The sequence below is a fragment of the Tenrec ecaudatus genome, chromosome 10 (genome assembly GCF_050624435.1).
Source record: "Tenrec ecaudatus isolate mTenEca1 chromosome 10, mTenEca1.hap1, whole genome shotgun sequence".
In the NCBI taxonomy this organism is placed as follows: Eukaryota; Metazoa; Chordata; class Mammalia; order Afrosoricida; family Tenrecidae; genus Tenrec; species Tenrec ecaudatus.
Genome location: NC_134539.1, coordinates 35253715 through 35262623, shown reverse-complemented (window position 1 = coordinate 35262623; position 8909 = coordinate 35253715). Strand labels below are relative to the sequence as shown.

General features: G+C 43.6%; 1 pseudogene; it reads left to right on the top strand.

Moving 5' to 3' along the window:
• Positions 1-7286: 7286 nt before the first annotated feature.
• Positions 7287-8440, top strand: LOC142457894 (heterogeneous nuclear ribonucleoprotein A3-like; annotated as a pseudogene).
• The last annotated feature ends 469 nt before the right edge of the window (positions 8441-8909 follow it).

The following is an 8909-nucleotide window of genomic DNA, read 5'->3' as shown; positions in this document are numbered from 1 at the left end:
AACCTTAAGTTGACAGATAGGTAGATTATAGAATCAAAAGAAAAAAATTAAGCCAGTGAAGAAATAGCTGGAACTTTAGGTCAATACATAATAGGTCTTGGTACTAAGAATTTTTTTAAGTATAAAAGCAAGAAAACTCGGCTTAAGTGGAGAGCAAATGCTTTGAGAATGATTGGGGCAGGGAATGTATGGATGTGCTTTATACAATTGATGTATGTATATGTATGGATTGTGGTAAGAGTTGTATGAGTCCCTAATAAAATGTAAAAAAAGAAAAGAGGAGAAAAAAATGATTAGGGCAAAGACTGTACAGATGTGCTTTATACAATTGATGTATGTATATGTATGGACTGTGATAAGAGTTGTATGAGCCCCTAATAATTTGTTTTTTAAAAAAAGAAATTAAGACCATAGCCAACTGTAGAGGAAATTAGCAATCGGGTCAATTCACAAGGGCAAATCATGTACAACTCTTTTTAATATGACTGAACTGTTGAATTGTATGGGTATGTGAATTATTTGCCAATAAAGCTGTTAAGGAAAAAAAAAGCAAGAAAACTCATGGCAGAAAAGACTAATGGCTTAACTACATAAATATAAAGTTCTTCTCCATCAACTGCACTACCCTAGGAGAGGCCCATGAGCACTTGGAACATGTGTTTAGTGTGGGACGTCCTACAGACAGTGAAGATGACCATGGTGATGAAACGTCACTGCAACCCAGGAGACTAACTAAAATGGAAAAGACGTCCAACACCAAACGTTGGCAAGGATCCGGAGCTACTGGTATTGTCATGCCCGGTTGGTGGGAATGTAAAATGGCACAATCACTTTGGAAGCTTAGCAAACAAATGTTTAATATACACCTGCTGTGCGGCACAGCAAGTCCATGCCTAGATGTTTAGCCAAGAGAACTAAAATGCACATGAACAAAGCGACTTATATGAGAATGTACATTAGAGCATCATTCGTAATAGCTAACTGCTAGAAACAACTCAAATGCCAATCAGTGGAAGGATAACAAGCTGCGTTACGTTACATACAACGGAGTGCCAAGCAAAAGCAGGAACTGATCTGCTGAGATACTGACAAGATGGGTAAACCCCAACAACGTTATGCTGAGTTAAAGGAACCAGACCAAAAAAACCCATATATTTTGTGATTCCACTTACATGAAATTCTAGAACAAGCAAGCCTGATCTAGGATGATAGAAATCAGAGCAGCGGATGCCTCTGGCAGAGAAGAGGGGGAGTGGGAATTAATGGGGATGGGGTGCAGAGATGGGGAATTAACTGGGGCAATAGAAATATGTTATGTTTTGATAAGAATGTGGGTTACCCGAGCATATGCATTTGTTAAAATTCATTGAATGTATACTTCATCTTTGTGTATTTCAATAGCAAGAAGAGGGAAATACACAAAATCAAAAGGCAATTGACAAATCAGGGGCGGAAGGTGAGAAAACATGACAGGACTTTTGAAATATAAGGATTATTTAGACATCAGTAAAACATTAACATCCCAAAAGAAAGTAAATAAACATGAACAGTCAGGTCCCCTCAAAGTGCACACACATGCACACGCAAAGCAGTAGTAAAACGGTATGTATATATCCCGCACAAGGGGGAGTCAAAAGGATTGCTATTGAACACTTTGTTCTAACAAACTGACACTCTGTGATCCTCACAATCGCTGAAGACAAGCTAGGTGCATAAGCAAATGTGGTGAAGAAAGTTGATGGTGCCTGGCTATTGAAAGATGTAGCATCCAGGGTCTTAAGTGATGGAAGGTAAACAAGCGGCCATCTAGCAGAGAAGCAACTAGCCCACACGAAAGAAGTACACCAGCTTGTGTGATCAGAAGGTGACATAGGGACCAGGTAACAGGCATCAGAAGACCCATAACAAACAAAAACATATTAGAGACACAAAGGCCATCTGTAGACAATGGGACACCCCCTCACAGAGGGGTCACAGGGAAGCAATGTATCAACCAGGGTGCAGTAAAGCACCGATGAAACACCCAAGATTCCTCTGGTTCCTTGAGGCTTCCTCACCCCCCACTATCATGACCCCAGTACTGTCTTTCACTTTGGGTAAGAACGGAGCATGTGCACAGGTACAGATAAGAGATAAGAGCTCATGACACATGGAATCCAGGAACAGGAATGGGAATAGTGATACCAGAAGGGCAGGGGGAAGGTGGGGAGAAGACGGGAGGAAGGGGGAATCTATTGCAATAATTGCTGACACAATCATTGTTGACACCATCCCCTCCAGGGGGACAAACAACAGAAACCATGGGGGAAGGGAGACAGCGGTCGGTGTAAGATATGAAAATAATAATAATTTATAATTTATCAAAGGGTCAGGAGTGTGGGGAGGGGAGGGAAAATGAGGAGCTGATCCTAAGGGCTCAATAGAAAGTAAATGTCCAGACAAGAATGATGGCAACATATGTACAAATATGTTTGCTGCAATTGATGTATGGATTGCTATAAGAGTTTTAAGAGCCCCCAATAAAATGATCTTTTAATTAAAAGGATGAAAAAGTGCTGCTATAAAGCCATAGAAAATGTGATTTAAAAATGATATCAAAATGTGAAGTAGCTGTTTTTCAACAGACACTGCTGGCTGTCTCTCCATCCATCTCATGGCACCTTCCCGAATCAACGGCAGCTTCATGGAAGCTTCCAACCACCACGGTCCTTTCAAGCCCCCACCCCCCGCCCCCATGCTGTCATGTGAGAGATTGACTTTGATAACACTGTAGCCGTCAATCATTTCCTAGAAGTTTGCAGAGCCTGAGGAAAAAGGGGTTTCCCCAGTCGGACACCTCCCATTTCCTTTATGCAAGGAGGTGCGATCAGTCAAACAGGGGGAGAGGAACAGGCGGCTCCGAGGAGAAAGCGTAATCAATAAACAAACACAGTCAACTGTCTGACAGCAATGATCATTTAAAATTACAAAGGAAAGTAAGACACTGGTGGGGTGTTTTTACCTATAAAATTAGCAACCAACCAACAAACAAATATTTTTTAATTAACAATACTCAGCACTGGGAAGAGTGTACTGAAACGAGGGGGTTCGTAGATTGTTTTGTCCCTTGAGAAAGCAATTTAACAATATGTATTGAGCCATAAAAATGTCCACACCATTGACCCAGCAATTCATCTTCTGGCATGGTACACTAAAGGGGGGAAATAAAAAGGGAGAGCAGGAAAAGGCTTTCTCTACAAAGACGCTCACAGTCATTTGGAAGCAGCATAAATAACCCACAATGAGCTAGTTAAGTAAATTCAGTCGCATGCATAAAATGAAATATTTGGTAGGCGTGAAACAAGCGTGACTCACTAGAAATGGAAAAAGAAATTCACTGAAGAAGAAAAAAGAACCAGCCATCTTCACCATTAAGTAAATGCAAATGAAAACAGTAGAGGTCCGCTATTCTCCACCCTGCAGGGGGGCAAAGGAAATTTGTTAATGTTCTGTTGGCAGCAATGGGGGCATTCTCCATCACTGTTCGTGCGAGTGGAAATAGCGTGACCTCTTGTGCGTGTTTATAAACTATTCAAGCGTCTAGAAAAATACGGACAGAAAGCAATGAACAGCTGTGCATCTCCTACCCAAGTTTTGAAATATTAACATTTATGAGAGCCCTTTAGGGAGCAAATTGACATTATCTATTATACGATTGCAAAAATCCCATCCAAGAAAACCCTATGAAGCCGTTCTACTGTCCAGCATAGGAGGTTGCCATGAGCCAGAAGAGGCCGCACAGCGTCTAACAACACAACAAGAACATCTACGCTCCAACATTCCCATTTCTGGGGGCCTATAGAAATAGCTTCCACACAGACACAAAGACGAACTTACGGAAACAGATTTTGAAATATAATATTTCATGGAAATAGCTTGGAACCAGAGAACTAGTTAAACAGGCCTGCTCCGTCCCCATGATAGAACACCATCCAGCTCTTGAAAAGAAATGAGCCATCTATCTAGAGGAGCCCTGATGGCACAGTGGTTATGAGTTGGGCTACGTACTGCAAGGTTAGCAGTTTGAAACCACCAGCTGCTCTGGGGGAGAAACACTGGGCTCTCTATCCTGTAAAGAGTTACTGTCTCAGAAACTCACAGGGGGCGGGTCTACCCTGTCCTATAGGGTTCCTGTGAGTCAGCATAGACTTGATGGCAGTGAGTTTTTTCATCTCTATAGATGCTAATAAGAAAGATTTTCAAGATCCAGCAGTCATGAAAGAGAGTCGGCACAGTGGCCTCCCACTCGTCGATTAAAAACATATGCATACATTCGCCTACATATGCATGACGGTGTATGGAAGAATTCCCAATAAAACGATCTAAAGAAAACATTATTTCCAGGAAGGAAATTTTCATTTTCCATCATATTCCTTTCTGAAACATTTGCGTTTGGTTTACCTTGTGTGTGGTATATGCAAGACTTTTATCATCTAAACGTTCATTTTAGAAGGTAAGTATGAATACTATATTCCCAATAAAAAATGCAGAAGGTAAAGTATTAAGTGACCAAAACAGAATGTGTGTCATGTGTGCAGAAAGGCGGGGTTGGGAGGAACCAAAGTTAATCCTGCTACTTCTTCCTGAATTCCCTGCCCACTTCCTTTAGAAGCCCTTCCCTCTCCCCAAAATTCAACCTTTTCTTTAAGCACTCACTAACACAAGATCAAACCCAAAGCTCAGCCTCCTCTTTCTGCTGCGGAGGCTAAAACGGTTTCAGAGGGGAAGCCCCCGTGTGGAATGCTAAGGAGAAACCAGTAGAAAGGAGGTTCAGACCGAGCTCTGACAGCATCATTAAATCTTGAGAACCTGGCTGCGTCCAAAGTCAAGACCGACTCTCCCCTGGAATTCCCCACTGACAGGAGTCACATCTCTTCTGTCTTGAGCCACTTGGAATTGGGATTCTGTTGCTCACAACCACAAGAGCCCTGACTCCCAAATCAGTAGCCAAATTCATAATCACAAGTATCTGCTGGGCATCTCTGCTCACCTAGCCTCCAGGCGCCTCAAACCCAGTATGCCCCAAACCAAGCACTCCATCTTCCCCTCTCCTCCGGTGTCTCTTCTTGGAGCCGGCCTCTCCACCGAGTAGACCCACAAGTAACAGGAAGGACTGGACTGATGGGAAGCTTGAAATGATAGCTTTTTCTACCCTATTTAAGATTGTCCTATTCAATTTTTTAATTTATCAAATATTCCGTTTTTCCAGCCCAGGAAACTGCACGGGAGCTGTGTATTGAAATAGTTGCTTTCCAAAAGATTAGAAAAAAAAGGTTTCCTCCCATTTCATTGACCCAGAAATCATTACTAGCATGGCCAAGTCAATTGGATTCCACTCTTCCCTAATACTTGCAGTTGATTGGCAGGTACATTTTTGCTATTAGGAGTACTATCAAAACCTGCCAATCACTGCGCCTCTGCTCCCATCGCCCTACTCAGAAGCCTTCTGTGAGGCCCCATCACCAAAGCTTCCAACCAGCCTGGATCATCGGCCAGTTCCTGAACGTGCTGCATACTGGATTGCCCCAGTGACCCTGCTCACTCTTCCCAAGAGTTCTTCCACTGACATCCATTCCTGCTCCAGTCTGCCAGGGTTAAGATCAAACTCAACTCCAGGAGGTCTTGATCCCCAGTGGGGACAAAGCCTTCTTCCTTGGCACCTAAAGCATCTGCTCATAGCACTCCCCGGGGCTTCACTAGGGTTGGTGAAGCAGATTTTATGTCAACTAGACACTCGGCCCTAGGAGTGGAGTCAAACCTGTCATCAGGCGGTAGCTTGATGATGCCGGCTTGTGTATGAGTGTGAGGGAGTCTAGGAACTGCCTCTCTCTCTCTCTCTCTCTCTCTCTCTCTCTCTCTCTCTCTCTCTCTCTCTCTCTCTCTCTCTCTCTCTCCTTTCACCTTCCTGCTTGCTGGGACTCTGCTGCTGATCCTGAGAGCTGTTGGTGCCCTGTCATGTTTCCCACCCACTTTGGACTCACACAACTCTGCACCCAGCAACCTGCAATGGTCCACTATCTTCCTCACTAGCACGTGGCTGCATGGGTCTGAAGAGGGACTTCTGCCTAGCATCGGACTGAGGGACTTGAGCTGGGCTAGTCAGGGATGCCTGCTTGATATATAAGCACTTCTTGGTATAAAGCTCTCTCTTATACATGCATGAGTGTCACTGGATTTGTTTTTCTGGATAATCCAGCCTCCCCAGCTGGTTGCCCAGAGCAGTAACTCATGGTGCTGCACCCCGCCCAACCCTCTTCCCCAGACCAAACCACGCAGAATCTTTAGGAAAGTTTATGATCAATTTTAATCATAGAATGAAATGCGATATAAATCATTATAAGTTGTTTAAAGGTAGTGTGTCTTAGATTATATGGATACTAACAACAAACTTGCTTGTAAAATATTTCTACCTTGAAGTAGAAAATATATTAGTTACAACATTATCAGTAACTGAGCAAACGCCTTTTAATATTTCTCCTTATTTTCCTTTAATTACTACTTCATCCTCAAAAAACTTACTGATAAAAACCCAACAAGGCCTTGTAGTCAGAGCCTCTGTTAATCGCTCTCCAACAAAACTGAAAACAGTGGATACTTTTCAGCAGTCTAGGCTCCAGACCTCCCCTGAGGAAGACCCCTTGGCTAGCCACCTCTCAGCACCTCACGGCCCTACAAAGTCCCAGATTCTGAGGACCAATCGCTGAGAATTGAGAAGCCAGAAATACAACCCAGTACCTGCAGACCACTGATTTTTGATAAACGACTAAAACACCTTGAGTGGGGAAGAGATGCCCTTTTAATAAATGCTGCTGGAAAAATTGAATGTCCACCTAAAAAAAATTGAACCGAACCTGGGCCTCACATCATATACAGAAACAAACTCAAGATGGACCAAAGACCTAAATATAAACCCTGGAACTATAATGATCACCAGTGAAAAATTAGGGGCAAACTTAAGGGTCCTAATACAAGGCATAAATATACTACCAAACATAATGAACAAGTATTCACGCTATAGAAAACAAAATAAAGGACTAGGAGCTTTTGAAAAATGTAACATCTATGCACATAAAAAGAGTTAAAAGAGCTCTTTTTTTTTTCAACTGTTGTCGAGTCATTTATTGAGAGGGAATGTCTATTTTAATCTTCCTGGGCTGGTTTTTAATTTTTTTCTTTTTCTTATTCTTAGTGCTGTTGAAAAGAGCTCATATTGATCTCAAGTTGGAAGAGGCAAGTCCGGTCTCAAAATGGAGGTAAAACTGCCGCCCGGTCGCCCCCAGCCCAACTCCGGCCGTCACCATCGCCACTGGGGGGGGTTGGGGGGGGTCATGATCCAAAGGAATCTGAGCAGTTGTGAAAACTGTTTATTGGTGGTCTGAGCTTTGAAACTACGGGCGATAGTTTAAGAGACCATTTTGAGAAACGGGGCACCCTCTCAGACTGTGCAGTGATGAGAGACCCCCAAACAAACGTCGCAGGGGCTCTGGTTTGGTGACTTCCCCTGGGTTGAGGAGGTGGAGGCAGCAATGGGTGCACAGCCACACGAGGCTGGTGGGCGTGGAGTGGAACCAAAGAGCGCTGTTTCCAGAGAGGGTTCCGTGAAGCCTGGTGCCCACTTAACAGCGAAGGAAATTTTTGTGGGTGGCATAAAAGAAGCCACAGAAGAATATAATTGGAGAGACTACTTTGAAAAGTGGCAAGAGTGAAACCATAGAAGTCATGGAGGACAGGCAGAGTGGGAAAAGGGAGGATTTGCCTTTATAACCTTTGATGATCACGGTACAGTTGATAACATTGTTGCTCAGAAATACCACACTATGAATGGGCATAATTGTGACGTGAAAAAGGCTCTTTCCAAACAAGAGCTGCAGTCTGCTGGATCACAGAGAGGGCGTGGAGGTGCATCTGGCAACTCTCTGGGTCATGGAGGAATCTTTGGAGGTGGTGGAGGGAACTTTGGCCGGGTGGGCGCTTTGGTGGAAGAGGAGCCGATGGTGGTGGAGGTGGTGGCAGCAGAGGGAGTTATGGATTCAGAGGTGATGGTGGCAACTATGGAGGAGGCCCTGGTTATAGCAGTAGAGGGGCCATGGTGGTGGAGGACCAGGATATGGAAACCAAGGTGGGGGGTATGGTGGTGGAGGACCAGGATATGGAAACCAAGGTGGGGGGTATGGTGGTGGAGGTAGAGGGTATGATGGTTACAATGAGGCAGGAAATTTGGGCGGTGGTAACTATGGTGTGGGAACTATAATGATTTTGGAAATTACAGTGGACAACAGCACTCAAATTATGGACTCATGAAAGTGGGGGTAGTGTTGGTGGAAGAAGCTCTGGCAGTCCTTATGGTGGTGGTTATGGATCTGGGGGTGGAAGTGGTGGATATGGTCACAGAAGGTTCTAAAAATTCAGAAGAAAAGGGCTACAGTTCTTGGCAAGAGAGGGAGTGAGGAGCTGTCAGGAAAGCTGCAGGTTACTCATTAGAGGAACTGTATGATTCTGCCACAGAAGGAGCGAGGACCCTTAGTCAGAAAAGTGACTCCAGCCTCAACAGGAAACCCCTTTTGTTCAGGACTGTCATCACCGCAGTTTGCAAAAACTGCAGCTATCGGCTAGTGCAACGTCGTGTCAATTAGATGTACATTCCTGATGACTTTTATCTGTTGTGGCTTTTTCTTTTTCTTTTCATTACATCAGGTATATTGCCCTGTAAATTGTGGTGGAGGTACCAGGAATAAAATATTAAAGAATTTTTAAATTAAACAAAAAGAGTTAAAAGAGAATCCATAGTTTGGAGGGGTGGGGGTAATATTTAGTAATGATATATCAGATAAAGAGCTAATTTCAGAAAACTACAATAACTTACTTGACAA